Source organism: Pan paniscus, chromosome 23 (assembly GCF_029289425.2).
Source record: "Pan paniscus chromosome 23, NHGRI_mPanPan1-v2.0_pri, whole genome shotgun sequence".
NCBI classification, from domain to species: domain Eukaryota; kingdom Metazoa; phylum Chordata; class Mammalia; order Primates; family Hominidae; genus Pan; species Pan paniscus.
Window position 1 is genome coordinate 44636742 of NC_085927.1, and position 27941 is coordinate 44664682.

At 39.8% G+C, this 27941-nt stretch overlaps 2 long non-coding RNA genes across 2 annotated transcripts in view; one reads left to right on the forward strand and one right to left on the reverse strand.

Moving 5' to 3' along the window:
- LOC134730148 (uncharacterized) overlaps nucleotides 1-27941 on the forward strand; it is a 124270-nt gene that overhangs the window by 70078 nt on the left and 26251 nt on the right. The gene's annotated exons all lie outside the window — the stretch shown is intronic.
- Nucleotides 2837-27783, reverse strand: LOC117977453 (uncharacterized). Its single transcript, XR_004668611.3, has 5 exons — nucleotides 24743-27783; nucleotides 24345-24397; nucleotides 24102-24169; nucleotides 12053-12229; nucleotides 2837-11438 (listed from the first exon to the last, which is right to left on the reverse strand). It is a non-coding gene; the product is annotated as an uncharacterized LOC117977453 (long non-coding RNA).

Sequence of the window (27941 nt, forward strand, 5' to 3'; positions counted from 1 at the left end):
AGCCATAGAAGGTAAGGAGGCAAACTGCGCTTCCCATCCCACCTCACAGTCATTTTAGTCAAGCTCCTGGCTTACTAGGGATTTACGAAGCTTTCTCCCTGTCTATCATATCTAAAAGGCTCTATGAAGAGAAGAGAAAGCTTTTAGTTGCAATGTATTCTGGTTGTTTTTGTTTTGTTCCCCTCCCATCTGATCTAATGGGATTTAGAAGGGAGTTATTGCTTGGCAAAGCAGAGAATGGAAAGCATGGAATGTCCCCTGCTAGAAGAGTCCATAGAGATTCGATTGTTGCTTATTGTGCAGAAACCCAGAGAGGGACAGTTGTTGCTCAGTAACACACAGCACATTGGTGACAGAGCTGTATCTGGAGTCAAGCCTGGTATTCTTGACCGCAGAGCCATTGCTGGTAGTGAGACTGTGAAACCTCTAACATCAGTAAGTAGTACTTTGCATGTATGAGCCCATGTGCATTTGCAGGGCAGAGGCTGACATAATTTTCATCAGATAATTGTGAAGAAGTCCATAACTCAAACCAGGTTAAAAGCTACAAGCATCTTACCTATCCTTAATGTGACAGTTTACAAAATGTAACTGAAACAAAAAAACCAATTACTTCCCCATAAGAAACAATCAGAGGAAAACTCCAAGAAGCCGATGGCTGGGTGTGAAAATGTATCATGTAGACTATCAACACCCTAAAAATGGAACAAAGGAAAAGTGCCCTGTGGTCACTACAAATAATGACTCACACTGACACAGCTTCTCTGTGCTGGGCACCACTTTAAGTCCTTATGTATATTAACTAAGTTAATCAGATACAACCTATTTTTACCCCCCACTTCTTTACAGATGAGAAAACTGAAGAAACAGGTTATTGGCCTAAGATGGCCAGTAAAGGGCAGAACCTATATTGGAACTACCCTGTGAAACTCCCACCCTATCTAGACATATGGCATTCCATATGGGCACAGGGATCCAGGGAGACATATCATGAGGTCCCTAACTCTGGGAGTTCACAGTCTACTGGAGGAGGCAGGTACAAAACACTGAGAATACTAATAACAGTATAAATAAAAAGATGCAGGCCGGGCATGGTGGCTCATGCCTGTAATCCCAGCACTGTGGGAGGTCGAGGCGGGTGGATCACCTGAGGTCAGGAGTTCGAGACCAGCCTGATAAACATAGTGAAACCCCGTCTCTACTAAAAAAAAAAAAAAAAAAAAAAAAAACCAAAAAAATAGCTGGGCATGGTGGCAGGCACCTGTAATCCCAACTGCTCAGGAGGCTGAAGCAGGAGAATCACTTGAGCCTGGGAGGTGGAGGTTGCAGTGAGTTGAGATCACACCATTGCACTCCAGCCTGGGCAACAAGAGCAAAATTCCTTCTCAAAAAAAAAAAAAGATGCAGTGGTAGGCAGGGTGGAAGGGAAAGCTAAACGAGCAGAATCGCTTGCGCAGGTGGCAGGGAGGCATGAGCCTAGACCTGTTATGCAGGACAACTTGGCCACACTCTGCGGATTCAGTGTTAGCAGCCACATGAGCCCTAATTTCAGAAGGAGACCATATCCAGCCAATCAATGAAGCAGGCCAGGTAGCAAGGCCAGCCAATGGCTGAACACCTGAGAGCTGTCAGTTCTAGTCTCATTTCAGAACACCTGTCTCTGCAGGCAGCAAGCTCCAGGAGCAGCCCAAAGACTGGCAGTGGGAGCTCCCAGGTTCCAACCAACTGGGCTGGGATTTTGCTAGAAATGAGGAGGAAGTAAGGGAAGGCAGTTTGCCAGACTTAGCATGAGGCAAGAAAACCATACCATTCAGAACCTGCCTCTACTTCCTGTGGGACTTTGGCAATAACTTACACCCACTTCAGTTTTCTCATCTGGGAAACTGGATACTTTTATTGCCTCTGCCATAAGATTATTGTTTGTTTTAAATGAAATGGTGTATGAAGCGCATTTTCTACAGTGTCGGACACAAAGTGAGCACATTTCATTCATTTAACTGCAATCTGTTGAGTACCTGCTGTACACCAAGTACTGGACTAAATGCTGCAAAATGCACAAGTTTGCACACCAGTTTGTTTTCTGGACAAATGGAAATAACAGTTGTTCTTCTTATGGAGGAGTATTATTAGCAGTGGGTGTAGCGTGACTCATCTTCATTATAAATAATTAAGAAGGTCTCCATGCCCTCTGTTCCCTCCACTCAGCCTCCAAAAGTGCCTACTTTCCATTGCATGTTACTGTCTTCCTTCATCTGGCAGTTGGGAAGGGCTCTTTTATTCATTGCTATTCATTTTTACTCACTCTACCATCCCACTGAGCCTGACCCAAGTGTATGCTTTGGCCTGAATTCGATCAAGCTTGGACAGAGACCCATACCCTTGAACAGAGTGACTCTGGTGGGAGATCAGAGAGTAGAGTAGGGGGCTTCAGGAGTGGCTGGAGGAGAGGCTGCTGCCTTCCAAGTGCCCAGAGTTCACCTCTGCACTGCTGGATCCCAACCCGAGTGGAGCACATGGAGGCTCCAGGGGTAGCAGGAGACCCCAACAGTCATACTGAGCTCCAGCCCAAATCTGAGAACAGTGCTGCACCATGAGTCCCTGCAGACCCGAGGAAGAGAAGTGACTACCACACATTTGCTGGGATTTGTTCAGTAGTTGGTCGGCTGCAGGTTACTGTGGAAGGCATTTGTGGCCACAGTAGAGGATGGGATGGATCCATGCTTTATAGGATATGACACATATACAATTTGGACCCTCTTTAAGAAAGAAAATACAAAATTAGGTTTAAAATGATATTTTAAAATGTGAAAAAAGTTAAATAAAACACACCACAATATCAGAAAACTAACACCGTATTTTTATTAATGAAACACTTCTACAATACATTTTTTGTCTTAAACTTTTGGCAGCATAATCTTTGATAAGTTCTCCACATGACAAGAATTTTGCACTATTATCCTATAGAAAGAACAGAAAGATAATTAAAAGAATAGAAAGAATAATTAGATAATAGCCTCCCTGCTGTCAAAAGAGAAGGAGATGACCAGGTTTAATTAAACAAGATAATTAAGTAATTAATTATCTTGTTTCTCTCTAATTGATCAAAACAATTTTATTAATGGTTTATAGAGAGAGAAGACATTTCTTTTAGCTTCACAATCAACTTTGGTAATGCCATATAAATGTTTAGGATTATAGTCAAAATTTGTTAAATCTTCTTTCACATGCACTTCACGAATGAGCTGTGACAGATGCCCTTACTGTTTGTGGTAATAGCTACAAGTTTGTGCCTTAAAAGCGGGAATTATGATAAACTCTCTTTCTCACAATTCGCTTCTCAAAAGACACCGCCTGCCTCCCCCCAAAAATAGAATGCAATTGCTTATAATTGCACATACCGCATTATCAAGTATATTTCTGACAAAGGAACTTCAGGCTGACAAGGTGTTGATGGGAGATGAATCAATCCTTCACCAACAAATGTACACCCTCTAATGATAGGAGGAATGCCCCATGACCTACTTTCAGACTCTGTAAATTTCAAACCTTGTTTTTCTCCCACTACCTGTACACCTCCAATGCCGGGTACTGTAGGACATTTTCATATCATAGTAGGCCCCAGGCCCGTCTTCAGATCACAATGCAAAGAGAATTGGCACAGCAGGTAATCAGTTGCCCACTGGAAACCAACCTATATTGAGATTACCAGCAATAGCATGATTACTAACACAAACAGAAGTCATTGCAGCCATATAAATACATCTCACTAATCCCAAACGGAGGGTTCTCTATCTCGATATCCCCTTTGCTAGATACCAAAGATGGTCAGAGTCACTGCAAACCAACAGCCATCCAGCATGAAGGGACATTTGTCTGAACTTATTGTGGTGAAGATATCTTAGCTTTGCCAGTTTAACAACATGATATCCTCACGTGGACATATTGCTAGGGCTTACCCTATCCCTCAAAAGGACATTGTGCAAGTGGGACTCCTGTATCTTAAGCTTCATCTGTTGCCTTCAAGGTCATAACCCACCTCTGGTCATGAGCCCAGGGGAAGAGAGAGGCTTGGGCTGGTGCCAGTGAGCTGTGATTTCATAGCTTGGTTGCCTAGCAAGGGCTGCCCAGGTCAGTCTGTGCCTTTTGTCTGCTGTGCCCCTGCTGGAGGCAATCTGTCCCCGTCTCTCTGGGAGAAGCAGGTAACTCTGAAACTCTTTTTAAATAAAATAAAATTTAAAAAGACAAGAAAAGTACTAAGAAGACAAATCACCCTCTTCAAGAAAGTAGCATCCAAATTTGAAACACCATGTCCATTTCTCTGAGAAATAATACACTAACGTGGGCAACTGACCTCTCCCCAGCCTACTATGTGTAAGGCTAATTGGCCCAGTGGCCAATTTGCCATCAGCCTCCATAATTAAAGAATCACAGTGGTGGCTCACATCTGTAATCCCGCACTTTGGGAGGCTGAGGTGGGCAGATCACTTGAGGTCAAGAGCTCGAGACCAGCCTAGCCAACATAGTGAAACCCTGTCTCTACTAAAAATACAAAAATTAGCTGAGTGTGGTGGCGGGTGCCTGTAATCCCAGCTACTCGGGAGGTTGAGGCAGGAGAATCGCTTGAACCCGGGAGGTGGAGGTTGCAGTGAGCCAAGATTTCATCACTACACTCCAGCCTGGGTGACAGGGTGAGACTCCATCTCAAAAAAAAAAAAATCACAGTGGTAGTTGCAATAGGGATTGTGTAGAAGCCTATAAGTTGGAAGAACACATACAGCAAACTTTGCAGGATCTGTAGAAACATCTGCTCTCACATCCCCTGAGAACCAGGGCGTCTGCACTTTACAAGTTCATTCTTCAAGGTGGATTCTCAGTCCTGAGCACAAAACCTGGCTTCAGAGAGAAATGGAAGCAGACATTTGGTGGGAATTCCTCAAGCCCAATGACACAGACAGGTACCATCCCTAAGTGCCATGTTTTTAAAACTGTTGGTAAAAACATGAGTTCTCTATTAAAAACAGCAATCTGGCAAGGCAAGTAGAACCTTCCTTTCCAACCTCAGACATGAGTCAGGGCAGGAGCAGGACTGAGCAAGCCTGACTTAGCACCTTCAGAGATGATCAGCACTGAAAAGTTACAGTGATGATGCTTCCTGATCGTCCTGTATTTCCCACCTTAAAAAATCCACAATCTCAAAATAAAAATACAGTAGTCCCACAAAGTTTTGACTTTTCTCCATGATAGTGACTTAGATGCATTTGTTGAAATATTGAAGTATCAAATTATTTGGAAAAACAATTTTTTTATTGCTCCCCCTGCTTTGTGGCTTCCCTATGTGGAGTTTACCCCACATGTTGGATGCTGTATCTCCAGCAACAAAGCACCCGCCAGGAATCTTGGAGCTCACTCAAATCTATGCCTTTATCTCACAAAGGAGAGTAAGGCCCAGAGAGAGATAATGACTTGGCCAAGATTACACCATAATCTGGCAGCTGGAACAGTACAAACAGTCAGATCTCCAAGTTCCTGATCCAGGGTTCTAACTGCAATTTTGTTTTTCCATCTGGCTTGCCAGAAAGTTAGCCAGAGTTCTTTTGAAAGACCTGGCCTCCCTCACAAGCTTCTAGAAGAGACTTCTGGTCTTCTGACCAGCAGACAGCCCTTCAGCCTTCTGCTGTGAGCCTTAATGTCTTGCCCACTCCAAAGACACCTGGTTTACATATTTGCTCCCTGAGACTTGGCTTCCGGCTCTGGCAAAACTAAGAAGTACACATTTACCTGCTCAAAGCCCAAATTGCCTGTCTGTATCATTAAACTTTCAGTAGGAGCCCTGGGCCAATGACCATTGCCCAGAAATGGTTGGGACTTGGGGAGAGTAGTAGCGGGCTGGGATCCAGGACAGCTACACAGTGAGGGGGAGGCTTCTGGGAGAGGCTGGGAAGCAGGTAAATGCTGGCATCCTTCCCGATGCCACCTGGGTGCTATTGTCCTTGGAAAGCATCTCCAGCCCAGCCTCTCTGACTCATACATTCAGCCAAGAGACAAATTGCCTATTTGTTGCTTTTCTCTCCACTCTCAACGGTTCAGTGACAGCCATTAGACCCTCTGCTGGGGTAATTTCATGGCCAAATCCTCCCCATCATTCAGATATCCTTCAAATATTATTCAGATATGCTTCAAGCATCACTGTAACAGGATACTTCTGAAAGAGTGGCACCAGCCCTGCCCTACTTGGTCACTCTCTACCCCATTGCCTTAGGTTCATTTCTTCATGTCACTTCTCACTCTCTGAAATTTCTTGACCCTATGTGTGAAGAGGCGATGCAGTTCTGTTGTTAAGATCTTAGTATCTGGGGTCAGTGAATCAGGCTCACTCCTCACTGGTTACCAACTCATCTGAATCCAGTGAGATAAAACACCCACACAAGTTACATGAATCAGATGTATTTCTTACAGATAAGAAGCAAGGGACAACAGAAAGCTACAATTCAAGGTGAGCCAATCCTCAAGACCCAAAAAATATGCCCAGGGTGGATGGAGTTTTAACTGTATGTGGCCCAATTACACTGTGCAGCTGAGGGACCCCAAAAGGCAGCCCACCCTTGATTATATATCCCAGGGTCACACGACTCACTGAGATGAATGCATTGAAGTACATTCTGTTTCTAGGAGAGGACTGGAACAGAGCCTGAGTTGTTCCAGCCAGTCCCTCCCTATTTCTGGATATTGCATTCCCAGCATATTCTATAGTTATTCTTGAGAACTACAAGAGAAAGGAGGAAGAAATTGGATCAGTCCAAGACCACCAGAGAACTGTCCTGCCCAGGATATCTAGGTTTAAATTCTGCTTCCACTACTTGTTAACTAGGTAATCTCAAGAAAGTTATCTGACCTCAATCTCTATCTCAGCTTCCCATCTACAAAAGGGGTGAAAATAACAACACCTACCTCCCAAGCTGGGCCTGAAGATTAAGTTAACTCATCAGAAGCCTTTAGAACAGTGCCTGGCACATTGTTAAGAGCTCAGTAAATGTTAGATATTGTCATTGTTTGGTTTTCGTATTCTAAGTTGTCTCTTTCCACCCTCATGTAATTTCCCTGAAGACAGAGGATCCTGCCTGCCTTGTGCACCTCTGTCTCCAGCATCCACAAAAGGACCTGACATGTTGTTAGCACTCCACTGATGTTTATGAAATAAATGAAGGAATAGTCCTTCTAAGTCTTCCCTCTGCCTCCATATTCCTCCTCTGCATTCTATTCAAGAACGAACCCCTACCTTCTCCCTAGGTATAATTACTCGCCCCTTCCTCTGGTCCTTAAGACTTTAACCATAATTTTTTATTCTCTTCTATTTTGTTTTTTGTATACACACTATGAGCTCCTTGTGGGCAGGGACCACGTGTTATTTACCTCTCTATCCCCCATGTTGACTGGCACATGAAAATTTCCTATATAGGGGGAAGGAGAAATTTCCCAAATGTAGGTTTGATCATAGTACACTTCCATGAGATCAACCATGGCTCCTCATCACATGCATGATGAAGATTCATATTCCCAAGAGTGTCCTGTGCATCCATGGAGTGGCCTCAAATACCACTGTCACTCTTCTTACCTTCTGTGCTCCTCTCCCACTGCATGTACATAAACATCAGGTAGGCTGTGCTTCTCTCCTTTCTTTAAGCATTCTCAGTACTTCCCACCTGTGTTCTTTTTGTCTTGTTTTATCTGGCCTAGGATGTCTTTTACCCACCTCTTCCCTTAGAATCAATGCTGCCCTTCAAATCACTAATCTGATCCTACCTTCTTGATTACCTCCATGTATAGAATTAATCTTCCCTATTGTCTATATTTCAAGTCATTCTTGACTTATAGTTTAACATCTGTCACAGTTCCACTTAAATTTTCTACACTTCACTGAAGGTTCTGAAGGCCAAGGACCACTTCTTCGATATCACAGGGTGCACAGAGTGCCTGGAACGATGCTTGATCAGAGGAGGCACCCAGGAGAGGCTTACACATCGAGCTAAAGTAATCACAGTGTGTTTTGGGTGATATTTCTTATGATCCCCTCATCTTAGTCCGAATTGAATGTTCAGCTATTTCTAAATTCTCAGTGTCAATTCAGCAAGTATGCAACGAGTATCAGTTTTTTGTGTCCTTCTTAAGGAGCCCATAACCTCACTGAGGATACCAGACAGACATGGGAAATTCTATAAGACAAAAGAAATTACCATGTTGAGAGGACAAATACATTAAACTCTTTCTATGTGCAAAGTTCTAAGATGTAAAAGGATCAGTCATGTCCCCATTCACCTAAACTATCCTATATATGCCTTTGAGAAACCAGTCAAAGCAGCCTTAGACATCACCTTACCCAACCCTTTCCTCCCTACCCCATTTTGTTGATGGAACAGTCGAGGCCTAGAGAAGATGGCATGACTTGCCCAGTCTCAAAAAGTGAGTTCTGGCAAAGGCAAAATGGGAGCCAGATCCAGTATTCTTTCCGCTATTCCCTGCTCCCTTCCAAAACAATCAGGAAAGTTAGGGAAAAAAACTTCTAATCTTTGCAATAGAGTGAAATAGTAAATTAGTTAATCAATAGATAAAATACCACATTATGGGACGTGATGTTAAACTGCGTGATAAGATACTACCTCCACCTACCGTACTAGAGGAGGTAGGATTTCATCTGGGTATTTCATTTATGGAAAGGGGTGAGAAGGCTTCCAAGGAGGCCTCAATATGAGAAAAATCAGGCATGATATGACTTTACCCAGGACACTGAGAAAGCACAGTACCTTAGAATTTGGGGGAACCTAATTCCTTATATATGCCACCACTTTCACAGATCATTGGTGAAGAAAACAATTCCTTCTTCGACCTCATAGAATTAGCCAGTAGCTGATTTAGAACTAAAACCCAGGATTCTTAATCACAGGCAGCATAAAGAAGTAGAGAATGCTCAACCTTTGGAATTCTAATTCCAGATCTGCATTTAAAAACTGACTCTGTCCATTACTATCTGTGTCAGCTGTGTTAGAGGCGTTCGAACCAGAGTAAGTCCATCTTGAATAGGGGCTGGGTAAAATGAGGCTGAGACCTGTTGGGCTGCATTGCCAAGAGATGAGGCATTCTTAGTCACAGGATGAGAGAGGAGGTTGGCAGGATTGGTGTCACAAGATACAAGTCATGAAGATCCTGCTGATAAGACAGGAGGCAGAAAAGAAGCCAGCCAAAACCCATAAAAACCAAGATGGTGATGAAAGTGACTTCTGGTTGTCCTCACTGCTCATTATATGCTAATTACAAGGCATTGGCATGCTAAAAGACACTTTCACCAGCACCATGACAGTTTACAAATGCCATGGCATTTGTCCTGAAGTTACACTATATGGTCTAAAAGTGGGAGGAACCCTCAGTTCCAGGAATTGCCCACCCCTTTCTTTAAAAAGTCATGAATATCCACCCCATTGTTTAGCATAAACAAGAAATGACTAAAAGTATACTCAGTCGAGCAGTTCATGCTGCTACTCTGTCTATGGAGTAGCCATACTTTTATTCTTTTACTTTCTTAATAAACTTGCTTTCACTTTATGGATTCGCCCCGAATGCTTTCCTGCACCAACAAGATCCAAGAACCTCCTCTTGGGGTCTGGATTGGGACCTTTCTGGTAACGGTTGTAAAACATGGCCACAAAAATTTTTGATGCTCCTCTCAATAAGAGATGAGTCCAGGTTTTCTCCCTTTTCTTCTATGTTCTGTGACTTTCTCAATTGAATGTAGTGGAAGTGTTGCTGTTCCAGTTTCCAAGTCCAGACCTTAAAAACTGGTCCACTTCCTATATCGTGGTACACTTATTCCTGGACCCAGCCACCATGCTCTGAGGAAGCCCAAGCCACAAGGAGAGCCCATAAGTACATGTTTTGGACTGGCAGTCTCAGCTGAAGTCCCAGTCAACAGCCAAAATTAACACTAGACATGGGACTGTGGGATCCTTTGAGATAGCTTCATTCTCTGTGCTGACTATAACCACATGAGAAACCCTGAGCTAGAACCATCTAGCCAAATCATCCCCCAGACCTGCAAAAGATAATAAGAATTAAATGGTTGTTATTGCTATAAACCACCATGCTTTGGGATGACTCATTACTCAGCAATAAACAACTGGAACAGATTTTGTGAGAAGACTCAGCTATGACACTAACCTGGTTAAATCTTACAGGCTGGGGTAATGTCCCCCCAAATGTTATAGTGCATGCCCTCAATCACTATCCAACATATGGTGTGTTTCCCATAGCCTGGATCACAGATCTGAGAATCAAGAGATAGAAATGAGAGTGGCTTCTTCCCTCATAGTACCTAGCAATCCACCAGTGATATTTTTGCTTTTCATCCTTGCAACTTTGGTCTAGAGGTCTTAGGGAGGGATAGGTTCTGCCATTGGGACACAGTGATGATTTGATTAAACTGGAAGTCAAGACTTCCATTCGGCCACTTTAAGTCTCTCATGTCTGTGCTCAACAGGCAAAGAAAGGGTTTACTGTACCAACCCAGGTGATTGATCCTGACTATTCAGAGGAAATTAGATTGTTGTTACACAGTCGGGATAAGAAGGAGTACGTCCAGAAGGAGATGATACCCTGAAGTGCCTCTGAGCACTCTCATGTCCTGTGGTTAAAGTCAAATGAAAAACTACAACCCAATACCTGTAGAACTGCCAGTGACCCAGACCTTTCAGGAATAAACTTTAGGGTAACCCACCAGGCACAGAACCAAAAGAAGCCAATCTGCTTGCAGAGCGCAAAGGGAATGTAAAATTTATGTAGTAAAAGGAAGTTAAAAATAAGAGCTGAGGATACAACAAGTTACAGAAACAAAAACTGTAATAGTTACGAGATTTTTTTCTGGTTAAATATAAAGGATATTTGCTTTTACATTAGGTGTAAAAATAGTCTGCATTATTTTTGTTGAGAAGTTCAAAATGGCTAAAGGACATATAAATGGGTGCCAAGTTGTCAAAGAGGAGTATGTGGGCTTTGAACTGTGTTGACCTAGCTAAGCTGGAACTAGTCTTCTCAGAATTTCCAGAATTCCCTGTATAGCTTCAGGATACATTGACCATAAGAGACATTTTGAATGAGATTAGGAAGGTGGTAGGGAAAAAAATAGCACCTTTTTTTTTTCTTCTTCCTGTTGGTTGATAAAGAATCCAGGTGCTATTACCACTCACACATATGCTGCCACTGTCCTGCTAGCTCGCTCTGATGACATCGCAGCAGCAACTCTCACTCCTATTGGATCTTCTTCTTTAGTTACTTCAGATTTGGGGCCAGTGTGTGCAACTTCATGGCAAAAGGTGTCAGCTTCTCCTGCTGGTCACGAACGTCATTGGTATCCCTGACTCCATGTCCATCTTTCTTCCCAATTGCCTGTTCTGCTGAATTCAGATATAGAAGCAACAGCCTTGAATAGACAGCTTAACTAGTTCTCACACTTGGGCAAGGTCAAGCCCTCAGAATAAATGCCTTGCCTATATAATTTGCAGTGTTTCTGCTTCTCTGATCCAGCCCTAACTTGGGGGCCTATGTGACCCCTTTCTCATGATGCTTCCCCAACACTGGCCTTCTTTCTATCCCCAGAGCATACCAAGCTTATCCCAACCAAGGACAATTAACATTTACAGTTCCCATGCCTGAAGCCTCTTTCCCAGATAGCCTCATGCCTGGCCCCTTCTCATCAAGCATTCTCAGCTCAAATGTCACCTCTACCATGTGTCTTTCTCTGACCACAGCATGTAAAATAGACCTGTAGTCATTCTTAATCACATCGCACCATTTATTGTTTCCATGGCACCAATCACTCTCTGAAATTACATTTTTGTTTGTATAATTACTAGTTATCTATCTTCAGAAGCTTTTTGAGGGCATGCATTTTACTTATCTTCTTAACCTCTGTGTCCCCATGCCTATTGCAGAGCCTGGCACTGGAAAGGTGACAACACATCAACACATACTTGTAGAATGAATAAAAGACCTTGTTCAAGCTACTTACCTCTTGGACCCTAAGAGCCCTGATCCGTCTGTGACATAACCTGGCCTTTCTCAAAGAGCCGTTGAGAGGGTTAGCTGAGCCTGCAGATGAAAAAAGCCTGAAGTGCTTCACGAAGAGTTGGCTCTCAGAACTTCAGTCACCTTCCCGGCATCCATTGCTAGGAGCCTCAGAGGGGACCTGGGGGCCAAGCCAGAATTGTTAGGGTAGAATCAGATCTGTAGGACTCCTGGATGCCAAAAGGATATTTTTACTTGTGTCTTCACAAGATGCCAGACTCTCCCTCTGCTAATAGCTCTGGTGTGCTATGTGCCATCAGCTTAAAAAACACTTTCACAGCTTCCATCCTGGTAATTCTTATTTCTCAGCCTTTTGCTTTCCTATCCACCCACAGAGCCAGTAACAATCCCCCAGCCTCTGCCTAGTGCCCACTGAATCACACTGACATTGGCATCTAATTGATTTCTTTCCATCTGTGGATGAAATGAAACATTGTTTTCATCTAGCCTGGAAGGAAGGTGGGTACTGAGGAGGCGATGTCGGAGGATTTCTGGAGGAAAATTCAGTAATTCTGCATATCAGTAAAATCCAAACAGGACAGTGAGTCCAGCTTATATATCCTAAGTGTGGATCTTACAAAATTAAAGCTAAAAATTCCCAAGCAGGTGTGTGGGTGAAAAGTAAGAAGCCAGACAGTGATAACACAATTCATTTTCAACTCCTAATAGAAGTGATGAACTTTATTCACCTCCCAAGCTGCATGGGGCATGTATTGGCCCACAAAGTGGAATAAGTGACTCTATCAGAAGTGCCCTTCCTCCCTTAGTGCTCATGTCACACTCATGGCGTGTATTCAGTGTAACCTGAGAGATTGCCCCAGGATGGAGGCAAAAGACCATTTTGGCCACAGTTTTTCTGGAAGACAGGAGAAAATGGTCTACAGAGACAACATTGAAACACATACAAGATTTCTTTTGCCATTTTCTTGCTTTGGGGAGTAAAGTCTTTGCCTCCTTGACAGAGAAAATTTTGCCCTCTCCAATTCCTTCCTTCCTTCATTCTCTCACCAAATATTTATTGCTAAACAATGTTCTAGGCATCAGGGCTTAGCAACTATCTGTCCTGGGGACATTCACACTTACATGTAGAAAAAGAGACAAGTCAACAGTCCATTTCATTGTAGTGTAACAGGTTTTGAGATGGAGGGAACAGAGTCCTGCAGGGGTACTATGCTGGGACACCCAATCCAGGTGGTTGAAGAGTAAGAAGCAAGACAGTGATAACAAAATTCATTTTCATCTCTTAATTTGGGATGTGATGAATTTTATCCACCTCCCAACGATGGAGTGCTCAAGAGAATGGGGATTTCAGGGAGGAATTTTCTCAGAAGGCCTGTTGAGGTAGGACTTAAAAGAACAGGAGGTATTTGTCAAGAATACAGAAATAATCCTCAGTGTCCATGAGGCGAAGCATTTTTCATGGTCAAGGCCAGCTGTACAAATAAGATATTGGCCTCCCACTGCTTCTCATCCTAAGACCCAACCCCTTAACACAGCAGATCAGACCCTGCACTATCTGATCCCCATAAGGGGGCCCACAGTTATACCACATTCGACCTCCCCATCCCTGAGGCTTTGACCTCACTTGCTTTCCTCTCCCACACACCTTCCCAGTCACACTCTTCCCCCTCTCTGGACCACTCTCTTTGCCTAATCTCCCTTTTCACTCTCCAGCTCTTAGCTCAGGAGAGCCACTTGTAGTGGGTTGAATCATGTCCCCCAAAACTCATGTCCATCTGAAACCTCAGAATGAGATCTTATTTGGAAATACGGTCTTTGCAGATGTAATTAATTAAGACCATACTAAATTAGAATATGCCCTAAATCGAATGATTGATGCCCTTATAAAAAAAAAAGAGTACAGAATGCACAAGATACACACAGGCACAAATGCCAAGTGACAGCAGAAGCAGAGATCTAAGTGATGCAGCTATAAGGCAAGAAACAGCAAAGCTGGCTGGCAATTACCAGGATTTAGGAAGAGGCATCTCCCCTGGAGCCTCGAAGGGAGCATGGCCCTGCCAACACCTTGATTTTTCACTTCTAGCCTTTGGAACTGTGAGACTATACATTTTGGATGTTGTGAGCCACCAGGTTTGTGGTAATTTATTATAACAGACTTAGAAAATGAATACCTCTTTTCCTGACCCAGGCTATCCCACCCCAGCTTGTTCAGAAACATCCTACCACTGTCCATATACACACACACCACTTTTATACTCTTCTGGCAATCTGAACTTCTCTCAGATATCCCTTATCAAAGTTTGTAATTACATAGTTATTTTTGTAATTTTTTCATTGTTTGTCTCTTCTACTAAATTATAAACTCTATTTTTGGTAGGGAATCTTATTTGTTTTAAAACACCTTCAAATCATCAGAGCTTAACATGATGTAGGTCCTCAATAAATCTAAGTCTATTCATTAAATAATTATCGATCTATCCCTACAAATGTGAATAACCACAAGAAATAAATTAAGTAAGTGCCAAAAGAATGGAAGAGAAGGGTGGGAACAGGAGCAGAAGAGAGAGAACCTGATAGTATGAAATTAACAGAGAAGGTTCTGAGAAATTAGGAGACTTGCATTATTGTATCTTAAGTGGATTTCAGCAAAGACTCAAAGGCATGTGCTTAAAAACAGTGGCTTTTCAAACTCTTTTAACCATGACCCCAGTAAGACATACATCTTAGTCATGACCCAGTGCATGTATTAATAGACGGATTTCATGAAAGAGTAGTTTAATGAAGCAGTTCTTCCTCCCACTATGTGAATGTGCCCCATTGCTTTCTGTTCTACTCTATTCTGTGCCTTGCTATGTCTTTCTTCCTCTCCTCCTCCTCTTCCTCCTCCTCCTCATTCTCTTCCTCCTCCTCCTCCTCATTCTCTTCCTCCTCCTCCTTCTTCTCCTCCTACTTCTCCTCCTTCTCTCCCTCCTCTTTCTCTTCCTCCTCCTCCTCTTCCTCCTCCTCCTCCATCTCCTCCTCTTCCTCCTCCTCCTTCTCCTCCTCCTCCTTCTCCTTCTCCTCCTCCTCCTCCTTTTGCTGCTGCTGTTTGCACAGAAAACATTAAATTCACTTCACAGCCAATCAATGGGCTGTGACTGCAAGTTCTGGACTAAAAGCTCCACAGGTGCAGAAGTCACAATTGTGTTGTTCACACCTGTATTCCTAGAACTTAGTGCAATCCCTGGCAAGGTCGTTAGTTGATAAAACCTTGTTGAATATATGAAAAATCAATATGTTAATAGTTTCATCTTGTGGTGTCTCTTAACAAGTTCTCTCTTTTCACAACTGAAGCTATAAGATCATTCTTTTCTCTGAACCTTTCAAAATATACTGTTTTCAAGGCTATGTAAGGTAGATTGTATTTCATGATGTTCAGTGTTCCTGGCCATACCATTAAACACTCAGTAATTTCTATGTGCTAAAAGGCAAATCTAATAATTTGATTCCTCCATTTAAAATTCTTCTCTTTATTTGATTTTATAACTAACATTTGTCTAACACATGCCGCATATATGAAGGCAGATACTCTACAGGTTTACATTTTCATCCTTACCTTGGGGTTCTTCCTTTATCTGTCTTAATTCAACTTCACCAAGTAGTTTATCATTCCCCTAAATACACCATGACACTTTTACATGTCCCCTTGCCTCTCCTAAAGCTGGCCTCTCTGCTTGGAATTCTTGGAAAGTTTCTTGTCTATCTCACTTGGTTGAAGTACAAACTCCTATACATTCTAACAGACCATATCCAAGTGGAACCAGCCCTCTAGCTAATGCCACCATGCACACATAACTCTCTATATGTAACTTCACAATTTGAACACATAAATATAATTTCTTATGTTACTTTTTAGTTATATTTTGTTAGCTATTTTCTCCCTCCTGTGAACTCCTTGAGAACATAAATGAATGAAATGCTATTAATCTTTATTTTGTATCTCTGGCACTGAACATACAGTAAGCGTGGAGGGAAGATAGAAGAAAGGGAGGTAAGGAAGAGAGGAAGGCCCCTCCACTTTCTTATCACTACCCTGTTCCATTACTCTATGTATCTGTTTTTGTACCAGTATCATGCTGTTTTTGTTACAGTAGCCTTATAATATAGTATGAAGTCAGTTAACTGATGCCTCCAGTTTTGCTCTTTTTTGCTTAAGATTGCCTTGGCTATTCAGGCTTTCTTTTGGTTCCATGTGAAGTTTAAATTTTTTTTTCTAATTCTGTGAAGAATGTCGTCAGGAGTTTGATAGGAATAGCATTGAATCTGTAAATTTCTTTGGCCAGTATGGCCATTTAAACAATATTTATTCTTCCTATCCATAAGCATGGAATTTTTAAAATTTATTTGTGTTATCTCTGATTTTTTTAGCAGAGTTTTGTAACTCTAATTGTAGAGATCTTTTACCTTTCTGCTTAGCTGAATTCCTAGGTATTTTATTGTTTTGTGGCTATTGTGAATGAGATTGCATTACTGATTTGGCTCTCAACTTAGACTGAAAATTCAACAACCTGCTCCTGAATTACTTTTGGATAAACAATAAAATTAAAGCAGAAATCAAGAAATTCTTTGAAACTATTGAGAACAAAGATACAACATAACAGAATCTCTGGGACACAGCTAAAGCAGTATGAGAGAGAAATTAATAGCCCTAAATGCCCACATCAAAAAGGTAGAAAGATTTCATATTAACTAGCTAACGTCACATCTAGAGAAACTAGAGAAACAAGTGCAAATCAGCCCCAAAGCTGGCAGAAGGCAAGAAATAACCAAAATCAGAGCTGAACTGAAGGAAACTGAGATGCAAAAAAACATACAACAGATCAGCGAATCCAAGTGTTGGTTCTTTGAAAGAATAAATAAGATAGATAGACTGCTAACTAGAATAATAGAGGGAAAAAAGAAGAGCCACATAAACACAAACAGAAAGGACAGAGGACTTTACCACCAAATCCACAAAAATACAGAAAATTTTCAGAGACTACTACAAACATCTTTATGCAAACAAACTGGAAAACCTAGAAGAAATGGATGAATTCCTGGAAACATGCAACCTCTCAAGATTGAACCAGGAATAAATTGAATCCCTGAACAGATCAATAACAAATTCCAAAATTGAATCAGTAATAAAAAGCCTAGCAACAAGAAAAAGCCCAGGACCAGACAGATTAACTGCTGAATTCTACCAGATATACAAAGAAGAGCTGGTACCATTCCTACTGAAACTGTTTGAAAATATTGAGGAGGAGGGACTCCTCCCTAACTCATTCTATGAGGCAAACATCATCCTAATACCAAAACCTGGCAGAGACACAACAAAAAGGGAAAATTTTAGGCCAATATCTTTAATTAATGTAGATGCAAAAACGTCAGCAAAACACTGGCAAGTTGGATCCAGCAGCACATCAAAAAGCTTATCCACCACGATCAAGTAGACTTTATCCCTGGGATGCAAGGTTGGTTCAACATACAGAAATTAATAAATGTGATTAATCACAGAAACAGAATTTTTAAAAAACCACATGATCATCTCGATAGATGCAGAAAAGGCTTTTGACAAAATTCAACATCCCCGCGTGTTAAAAACCCTTAAAAAAACCTAGGTATTGAAGGAACATACCTCAAAATAATAAGAGTCATCTGTAACAAACCCACAGCCCACATCATACTGAATGAGCAAAAGCTGGTAGCATTCTCCTTGAGAACCAAAACAAGAAAAGGATGCCCACTCTCACCACTCCTATTCATAGTCCTGGAAGTCCTAGGCAGAGCAATCAGGCAAGAGAAAGAAATAAATGGCATCCAAATAGGAAGAAAAGACAAACTATTTCCATTTTCAGATATGATTCTATATCTAGAAAGTCCTGTAATCTCTGCCCCCAAAGCTCCTAGATCTGACAAACAATTTCAGCAATGTTTCAGGCTAGAAAAACAATTGCTTCCTTGGAAATGAAAGAATTTGAGTAGAGAATTTCAAACTCAAAATAACAAAGCTACATTTTCTCCAAAATTTTTGGAAATAAAGATGTTTGAAATAACCTAAAGTTGTTCATGTAATAACAAGCTAAAAATAATAAATTGGTTAAAAAGTGCTTGAAAACCAAAACTCAACACAGCTCTGTTTGCCCTTCAATTGACACATAGTCTCTATTACCACCCTTGACCATGAACTTGCAGTTTTGCATGTAGCATATACCTGAGTAAACTAAAAGATCAAAAATCAAAAGAGTTTAAAAAAGGAAACTCAGTAATTTTTATTTTTACTATACGTTAATAACTCCCACGTGTATGATAACCAATAGAGGTCTATGTAATGCAAACTGTATATCTCATTAACTAATTAATTAATGGTTTTACAGCCAATTTGCATCTTGACAATGCCTGTTGTAAGAGAAGACTAGAATTCAGTATGATAGTACCCTTGCTTCAACGTGCAGATTTGAACTTCTCCACACCAGTGTACATTATCTAGATGGAACTGCTATTCCACAAGTCCATTTTGCAGGTCTGTTTTATTTAAACAAAAGTACATTCTCACATTATTAGTCATGAGTCCCACCCTTGTGAAGCCCAATGACGATTAAACTTCTCCACACTGGTGTATATTATCTAGTTGGGAACTGTTATTCCACAAGTTCATTTTGTGGGTCTATTTTTATTTAAACAAGGTACAACCTCACATTTTACAATTAGTCATGAGCCCCACCCTTGTGAAGCCCAATGACCATTGAAGGGCAGGGCCCCTCTTCTATCCCCAACTAGCTCTTGCAGTCTACTCTTTCCCTTGCCACTAATCCCACAGCCCACTCTATCTATGGGGGTCCCTCCCCTCAAGCCTGATTGAATCTCTCGAGTTCCTCTTCTGGGTTCTTCCAAAGAAAAACTCACAGGCATTTGCCTTTACGATTCTTAGTCATGATGGAAATGAAAACAAATGGAAATATTCAAGGAATAAGACATTATAGAAGAATATTACAAAAATCCCCAAGTTTTTCAGGTCTCAAAATCATGGTCTTCAGTTCACAACTTCTTTGCCAAGGTAGTCCTGAGAATCCACAATAAACTGTTGATCTTCTCTTTAGTTCCTAAGAACATATTCACTCCCCAAATCTTTTCTTTTCTTTTTTTTTCTTTTCTCTGCCTGTAGTCCTGTAAAAGCCAGCAAGGTGGACCCACAGGTGTGACCTAGTGTACACTGACGTGTTTATTGGTATTACTGAGATAACTGGAATTTCTGTGACCGGACTAGGGGAGACAAAGATGAATCTCACAGATTTACTCACAGATTTGTGAATATCTTACAAATATTCACTGATCACTGCTCTTTGTTTATCCCATGGTCATAGGAGGCAAAAGCAGATAGTAGAAAATGTGTTATTCCCTCACAAGGTTCCTAGTTTACTCAAAAAAGATGCTAAATTACTGAGGAAGAATTTAGAATGGTATTTACATTAATTATAGTATTTATGTAATTATGTAAATATATCTTAAATATATATAAGATAGTATATAAATTATAGTATTTATATATATTATATATAAATATATAAATAAGTATATATACTTATATATAAGACAGTATATCAGAGTATTTATATAAATATAGTATCTTATATACATATAAGATATATGTATATATCTATTATATAAATATATCTATTATATAGATGTAATAATAGATATCTGTATTATATACATATATTCATATATCTATTATATACATATATACATATAAATATAGTATCTTATATGTATGTAACATGTATTATATGTATTTATTTATATGTATTATATACACATCAATATAGTATCATATATAAATACTCTTCCAAATTTTTCCTCAGTTTACCCAAAGAAGCCAAATTACTGAGGAAGAATTTGGAATAGTATTTATATAAATATAGTATCTTATAAACTATCATATGTATATTTGGATGTATCATATGTATAGTATCTTATAAGTATATATGTATATAAGTATAAAATACATATATAAATATTTATATAAATATAGTATCTTATATACTTATATGTATATAAATATTTCAAATATACATACAAGATAGTATGTAAGATACTATATTTATATAAATACTATTCCAAATTCTTCTCAGTAATTTAGCTTCTTTTTTGGGTAAACTGGGACCTTGTGAGGGAATAACACATTTTCTTCTACCTGCTTTTGCCTCCAATGCCCTCCCTGAAGGAGAAGGCATGACATAGGTAATTGATGAGTCTGGGAGAACACAGTTGCCCTACAGGGCAGATATGCTCACTTGCATGGATGCGATAAGTTCTTAGCCAATCACTAAACTGCTCCATTGCAAAGGGCTACATTTTTTCCAGAGCTTCTTCTGACTAAATGGATTGAATTTGCTTTAGGAAGCCCCCACACCTCTTAGTTAGCTCAGGCCGCTATAACAAAATACCATTGACAATGTGGCTTAAACGACAGAAATTTATTTTTTCACTGTTCTGGAGGGTGGAATCCAAGATCAGAGTGCTAGCATAGTCAAGTTCTGGTGGGGGCCCTCTTCCTGGCTTGCAGATGGTCATCTTCTTGCTGAGTCTTCACAAGGAAGGGGGCTAGGGGAATCTTTCTGGTCTGTCTTCTTATAAGGGAACTAATCACATTATGAGAGCTCCACCCTCATGACTCCGTCTGAACCTAATTATGTCCCAAAAGCTGCATCTCCAAATACAATCACTATGGGAGTGAAGGCTTCCACATAGGAACATAATTCAGTCCATGGCACCTCATGACTAAAAGACCTAGAGCCAGGCGTGGTGGCTCATGCCTGTAATCCCAGCACTTTGGGAGGCCAAGGTGAGAGGACCACTTGAGCCCAGGAGTTCAAGACCAGCCTAGGCAACATGGTGAGACCTGTCTCTTAAAAAAATTAGTGCAGTGGCTAATGCCTGTAATCCCAGCACTTTGGGAGGCCAAGGTGGGAAGATCACAAAGTCAAGAGATCGAGACCATCCTGGCCAACATGGTGAAATTCCGTCTCTACTAAAAATATAAAAATTAGCCAGGCGTGGTGACAGGCGCCTGTAGTCCCAGCTACTCGGGAGGCTGAAGCAGGAGAAATGCTTGAACTGGGGAGGCGGAGGTTGCAGTGAGGCGAGATCGCGCCACTGCACTCCAGCCTGGCAACACAGTGAGACTCCGTCTCAAAAATATATATATATATACTAAATTTTTAAGAATAAATAAAATTTATTTTATTTATTAGTTCTCCATCTGGCTTTGATTAATAAGAAAGATCACCTAGATATTCTTTCCAACTTCATTGTTCGTCTCTAAACTGGCTCCCATAGTAGGGAATAGGCCTTCATTTATTGAGCCCTTTCAAATACCAATCAGTCTTCTCAGACGTTTGTAGAATTGTGGAAGGAGGTAAAAGGGATTCTATAGAGCTACATTCTTCTAAATCAGTGCTTCCCAGTTGAGTTACCATGGGTCACTAGCTTATTTATGATACCTAAGGAAGTGTCAGTGGGAAAAAAAAATTCTATGGTTAAACAAGTTATGGAACCTTTTGTTCTTTAACCCCCTCTCAAAGTCACCATGCATATTGGTGTGAGAGGTTAGGTTTCTCTAAAGAAACCTGATTAGCTCTGTGTAACCTGAGGTTTCTCACTCTTACTTGATTGCAGAACCATTCTTAGCTGAATACCAATTAACCTCATAGGGAACTGAAGTCTCTCGCATTTGTGAATAGCTGTTCTAGACCATGCCCTTCATCCTCCACAGTTTCCTGATGTATTGTTTTATCTGAATGCTTCTTCTGTCTCTCTCGAATTTCAGTTTAAATCCCTCTTGATCAAGAGAGTAAGTTAACTCTTAACAAAACACTTTCTGAAGAGTAGCCTCTAGCAGAAGCAAGCTTATTATTCTAGTATCCCAAAACACAGTCCACAGGACCATGACCTGTTTCTTTTAAATCTTCTACAAGGTTCACTTCACACACCTTCCTTTCACCTCTAAGTTATCATCCTTGAGTGGGAGAATAAAAAGAAATGTCAATATCTTGTATCTTGAGGCCCTCAGTCTTCTTTCCCAGACATCAAACTATTAATACTAGAGACAAATTTCAAGCTGCTTAAGGTTGCATCAATTTTACCCACACATCCTAAAAGAAGTGGGTAGTGATTGCTGGATTTGATGCATCTTGGCAGGTGCTCAGTCACTGCAGGAAGTCAGTCTCCACCAGATCAGGCATATTCAATCTGTGTGCAGCCACCCCCATACAGCTCAGCAGACTCCCCAGTCACCCCTGGCATCTTTTTATCCTGGACCTGTAGTCGCAAGACTCCTTACACCTGCTCCTATACTGTTCTCCAAGCATGCACTGCAGTACCTGTCTCAGAGGGTACAGCTTTATCTTCTGTAGGCAGAGCCTCAGACATGCCTGTGCTCCAGCTTCAAAGCTTTGCCTGTCCCTTACTCTTCTGAACTTCATTCTTCTTCTGGCCAGCCTCATGACACTAGTTTTAATTCCTCTCCTGTCTCCTCTGAATTTCTTTTTTTTTTTTTTCTGATGACCTTAATGAATTAAGTCTCCCATCCAGACAGGAACTGCTTCATCCTCACTTTCCCTACTTGCCAGCCTCAATTCATCTGATAATGCAGTATTTACCAAGCTTATTAAGCCATTTAACAGTTTGAATACTATCACCACTCTTATGCATCAGTGGAATGATAAGAGAGTCAGGGGTTCATGTGTTATAAAGTGCAATTATTTGTCTTTACTTGGAATTGCTTTCTGACTTTTTGTTTATTTTATTCAGACACAGTGTGAGGAACATGAGACTCCACGTGTTCTTTTTATTTCTGTCATATGTCCTTTGGGAATAAGTTGGAATCATATAAATATTTACCATGGAATAAAATTTGAATACAATGACAAAAGTATGTTGAAATTATAAGACAATCTGCATAACAAAGATGTCACTAATGTGATCAATTGGTGTAGCAGAACATATTTTAAAAATAGTTTATCACATAATTGTTAAGACAATTGCATAAATGTATTCAGTTTCTAATGTGAAAAAAGGATCAAAGATCATTTCAGCACAAAGACAAAGTAATTTTTTTATTGTCTTGCTAGGTTCATCAGGCTAAAATGGTGGCTGGTGATAGAGCATTCCCCTAAAGGAAATTAACATTTGCTTTGCCAGTCATACTGGAGAAGTAGTTAATCCAGGTTAGAAAGTGGAATGGGATTTTGGAATAGAGGAGAGAGAAACTTCTCCTTTATGGGTCAGAAAAGACTCTAGACATGTGGAGAGGGCAGGAATAGCCCAGATTTTTGAGGCAAATGACTTCTGGACCTGTAGAGACAACAGGTATAAGTGGCACCACTGAGCATTCTGTTCTTGAAGGAACTCTCAACTGGAAGCAGCACTGGCAGCAGAAGCACAAAGAAGTGGCTGGCTTCTGAAACAGTCAATGTTGTACAACCCCTGTTGAAAGGGGGCAGATCTGATTTCTCGTTCCAGAGAATCCAGGAGAGTAGGCAAAATGGACATTTTGGACATGAGAGAAGCAGTGTATTCTCACTGGGGCTGGGAAGAAATCAGCATCAGTTCCAGTGGAAGCAATAGAATAAACAGATGAGGGAGCAAAATTGTAACAAGAAAATTGGAACTGAGGGGTCACAGAAACTTGCTCTTCCATGTAAGTATTGCAACACCATGGGAAAACTCAGAAATGACTGCAGGGAACACTTTGATGTGAAATAATATTTAACAAGTAGGATGGCAGGGGCTAATTCTATAATAATACTTTAGAATGATGTCAGAAAGATAATAATATGTAAGGTGACAGCCCTCATCCTCCTACAGAAATACCAGTTTTATAACCATTCATAAAGGAAAATATCTTCAAAAGAGCTCTGGAATCCAGGTGAGAGATTACAGCACCTGGGTGGAGCCCCAAAATGAGAAAAGATATATTAAAGAGAGTAGGAAGGATAGTTTCACATTACCCACAGCACTCCTCTCACAAGCCCATGCAGTGCAGTATATAGAGAGATACCTTCAGGCCTGAAGTCTCCTGTGGGGAAAAGAGAGAAAAAGGAGTGTCCAACTTCTCCACAGATCCTGGCAAAAATACCTGCCTCTCAAGACTTGTTGTGGGTCTGCCCTCATAGATCCAGGCTCCAGGTTTTCCCATGAAGACCCGGGCTCTGGGACCATCACCCATCCACATACCCCAACAGCATTCCTACCTGGAATCTTTTGTCAAGCTACCTGGTGAAAGGCTTTCCTTGCTGAGTCCAGTCTGCAAAGATTGGTAAAAGTGACTACTTCAAATGTGCACATACCAACACAAGGCCACAAGGATCACTAAGTTTCAGGGAGATTTAGCATTTCCAAAAGAACAAAATAAATGTCCAGTAACCAGCCCTATAAAAATTAACATTTATGAACTGTCTGACAAAGAATTTAATCTCCTTTTAAAACTCAGTGATCAAGAACAGAAAACCAAACATTGCATGTTCTTACTCATAATTGGGAGTTGAACAATGAGAACACGTGGACTTAGGAAGGGGAACATCACACACTGGGGCCTGTCAGGGGGTCGGGGGACGGGGGGCTAGGGGAGAAATAACATTAAGAGAAATACCTAATGTAGGTGATGGGTTGATGGGTGCAGCAAACCACCTTCTGTAACAAAACTGCACGTTCTGCACCTGTACCCCAGAATTTAATAACAAAGAAAACCTCAGTGAGCTAAAAGATAATGCAAAAAGATAACTAAATGATATCAGAAAGATAATACATGACAAAATAAGAAGTTCAATAAAAAGACAGAAACCTTAAAAAAGCAAGTATAAATTCTTGAGCTGAATAATACAATGACTGGAATGAAAAATTTCAGTAGAGAGTACCAAAAGCAAACTCAATCAAGCAGAAGAAAACATCAGTAAGCCCAGGTACAGGCCATTTGAAATTATGCAGTCAGAGAAAATAAAAGAAAAAAAATATTTTTTAAAAGAGTAAAGAGAACCTACAGGAGTTATAGGCCACCATCAATATATGCATTATTGGAGTCCTAGAAGCAAAAGAGAAAGAGAAAGAAAAAAAAAGCTTATTTAAAGAAATAATGGCTGAAAACTTCCCAAATCTGGGGAGGAAATGGGCATACAAATTCGTGAATCTTAAAGAACCCCAATAAGTTTAATCTCAAAAAGTCTACATTGAAACACATTATAATTAAATTGTCAAAACCCAAAGACAAAGAGAAAATTGTAAAAGCAACAAGAGAAAACTGACTCATCATATACAAAGAAACTGCTATAATACTTTCAAAGGATTTTTCAGCAGAAATCTTGCAGGCTAGGAAACAGTGTGATGACATATTTAAAGTGCTGAAAAAAAACCTACAAACTAGTAATATTATATCAGCAAAACTGTCTGTAGAAATGAAAAACAAAAACTTTCCCAGACAAACAAAAACTGAAGGAATTTGTCACAACTAGACCTGCCTTACAAAAAGTTCTAAAGGGAGTTCTTCGAGTTTAAACAAAAGGACACTGGCAAGCAAAACAAAGTATATAAAAGTATAAATCTTATGGGTAAAGATAAGCATATAGGCCAATACAGAGTAATGTAGTAGTATAAGGGTGATAAATCATCACTTTTATTCCTAGTATAAAAGTTAAAAGACAAAAGTATCGAGAATAAATACAACCCCCAAAATTTGTTTGTATCAAGTATAAAATATTTAGAAAGTAAATTCTGATATCAATAACGTAAACTATTGGGAGGGTGTAGCATCATGTTTTGTATGCAATTGAAGTTGATATCAGCTCAAAAGAGACTGTTAACAACAATAAGAAATTTTATGCAATTCTCATAGTAGCCACTAAGAAAGAAAATAGCAGAAACAAAGAAAATTTAAAAAAAAGAATCAAAATATATCCCTACAAAAATGATCAGATTACAAAGGAAACAGCAAGAGGGGAACAAAAGAACTACAAAACAGAAAAAAAAAAAACTAACAAAATGGCAATAGTAGATCCTTACTTACCAATAGTTACTCCAAATGTAAATAGGTTGAATTAATCAATCAAAAGACACATAGTAGCTAAATGGAAACAAAAAATCTAATCCAACTATATTCTGTCTATGAGACCCACTTTAGATTTAAGAGCACATATAGGTTAAAAGTGAAAGGATGAGAAAAGATATTCCATACAAATGGTAACTAAAACAGGGAGTGGGTGGCTATACTTATATTTGACAAAATATACTTTAAGTAATAAACTGTCACAACAGAAAAAAATTCATTACATAAGATAAAATTGTCAATTTGACATGTACAATTAAAATTATATGCACCCAATATTGGAACACTTAAATTTTGGAACACTTAAAGTTATAAGGAAAATAAGCGTTATAAGGAAATTAAATGTTTCCACGTTGGAACACTTAAATTTATAAGGAAAATATTAACAGAGCTGAAGGATAAATAGCCAGAAATACAATAACACTAGGAAACTTCAAAACCTCACTTGCAATAATGAAAAGATCATCCAGATAGAAAGCCAACGGGAAACAGCAGACACTAAAGACACCACAAAAATACTTAGGACCAATAAATGAATTTAACAAAACTGCAAGGTGTAAAATCAATATACAAAAATGAATTTTTATAAACTAACAGAATAATCTGGAAAGAAATTAAGAAAAATCTCATTTACAATAGCATCAAAAACCTAAAATAATTAGGAATAAACTTAATAAAAAAACATAAAAGACTTGTTACACCCAAGAGAATAAAAAGACACCGTGTGTCCATGGATTGGAAGAATTAATATTGTTAAAATGTCCATACTACCCAAAGCAATCTACAGATTCAATGCAATTCCTATCAAAATTATAATGGCAATTTTATAGAGATAGAAAAACATCCTAAAATTAATAGAACTATAAAAGATCCTGAGCAGCTAAAAAAAAATCTTGAGAAATAACATACTTTTTGATTTCAAAGTGTATTTCGAAGCTTTAGTAATAAAAACAGTATGATCCTGACATAGAAACAAACAGATAGACCAATGGAACAGAATAGTGAACCTCAAATAAACTCATGTATTTATAGTCAACTGATATTTGACAATTGTAAAATCCCAGCTAATCAAGAGGCTGAGGCATGAGAATCACTTGAATACAGAAGGTAGAGGTTGGGGTAAAATTGCACCACTGCACTCCACCCTGGGCAACAGAGTGAGACTCTGAAAAAAAAAGAAAAGAGAGAGAGAGAGTTGGGGGCAAGAAGATGAAGATGAAAAGAAAAAGAAGAAGGAGGAAAGGAAGAAGGAGGAGGAGGGAGAAAAAGGAAAGGAAAGGAAAGGGGAGAAAGGATATTTTCTTTAATAATACATGGTGTTAGAAAAACTGGATATCCACAAACAAAAGGACAAAATTGGACCCTTACCTCATACCATACAAAAAACCCTCAAAATTGATTAAATATTTAAACATAGGACCTGAAACCATAAATCTTCTAGAAAAAACATAGGAAAAAAGCTTCTGGATATTGGTCTTGGCAATAATTTTTTGGATATGACACAAAAAGCTTGGGCAGCAAAAGCAAAAATAGACAAGTAGTATTACATTAAACTAAAAAGCTTCTGCACAGGAAAGGAAACAATCAACAAAATGAAAGGCAACCTATGAAATCAAATAAAATATTGGCAAACCATACACTATCTGATAAAGGGCTAATATTTAAAATATATAAGGAACTTCTACAAATTAATAGAAAAAATATTAAGAAATGGGAAAAGGTACTGAATAGGCATTTCTCCAAAAAGATATAC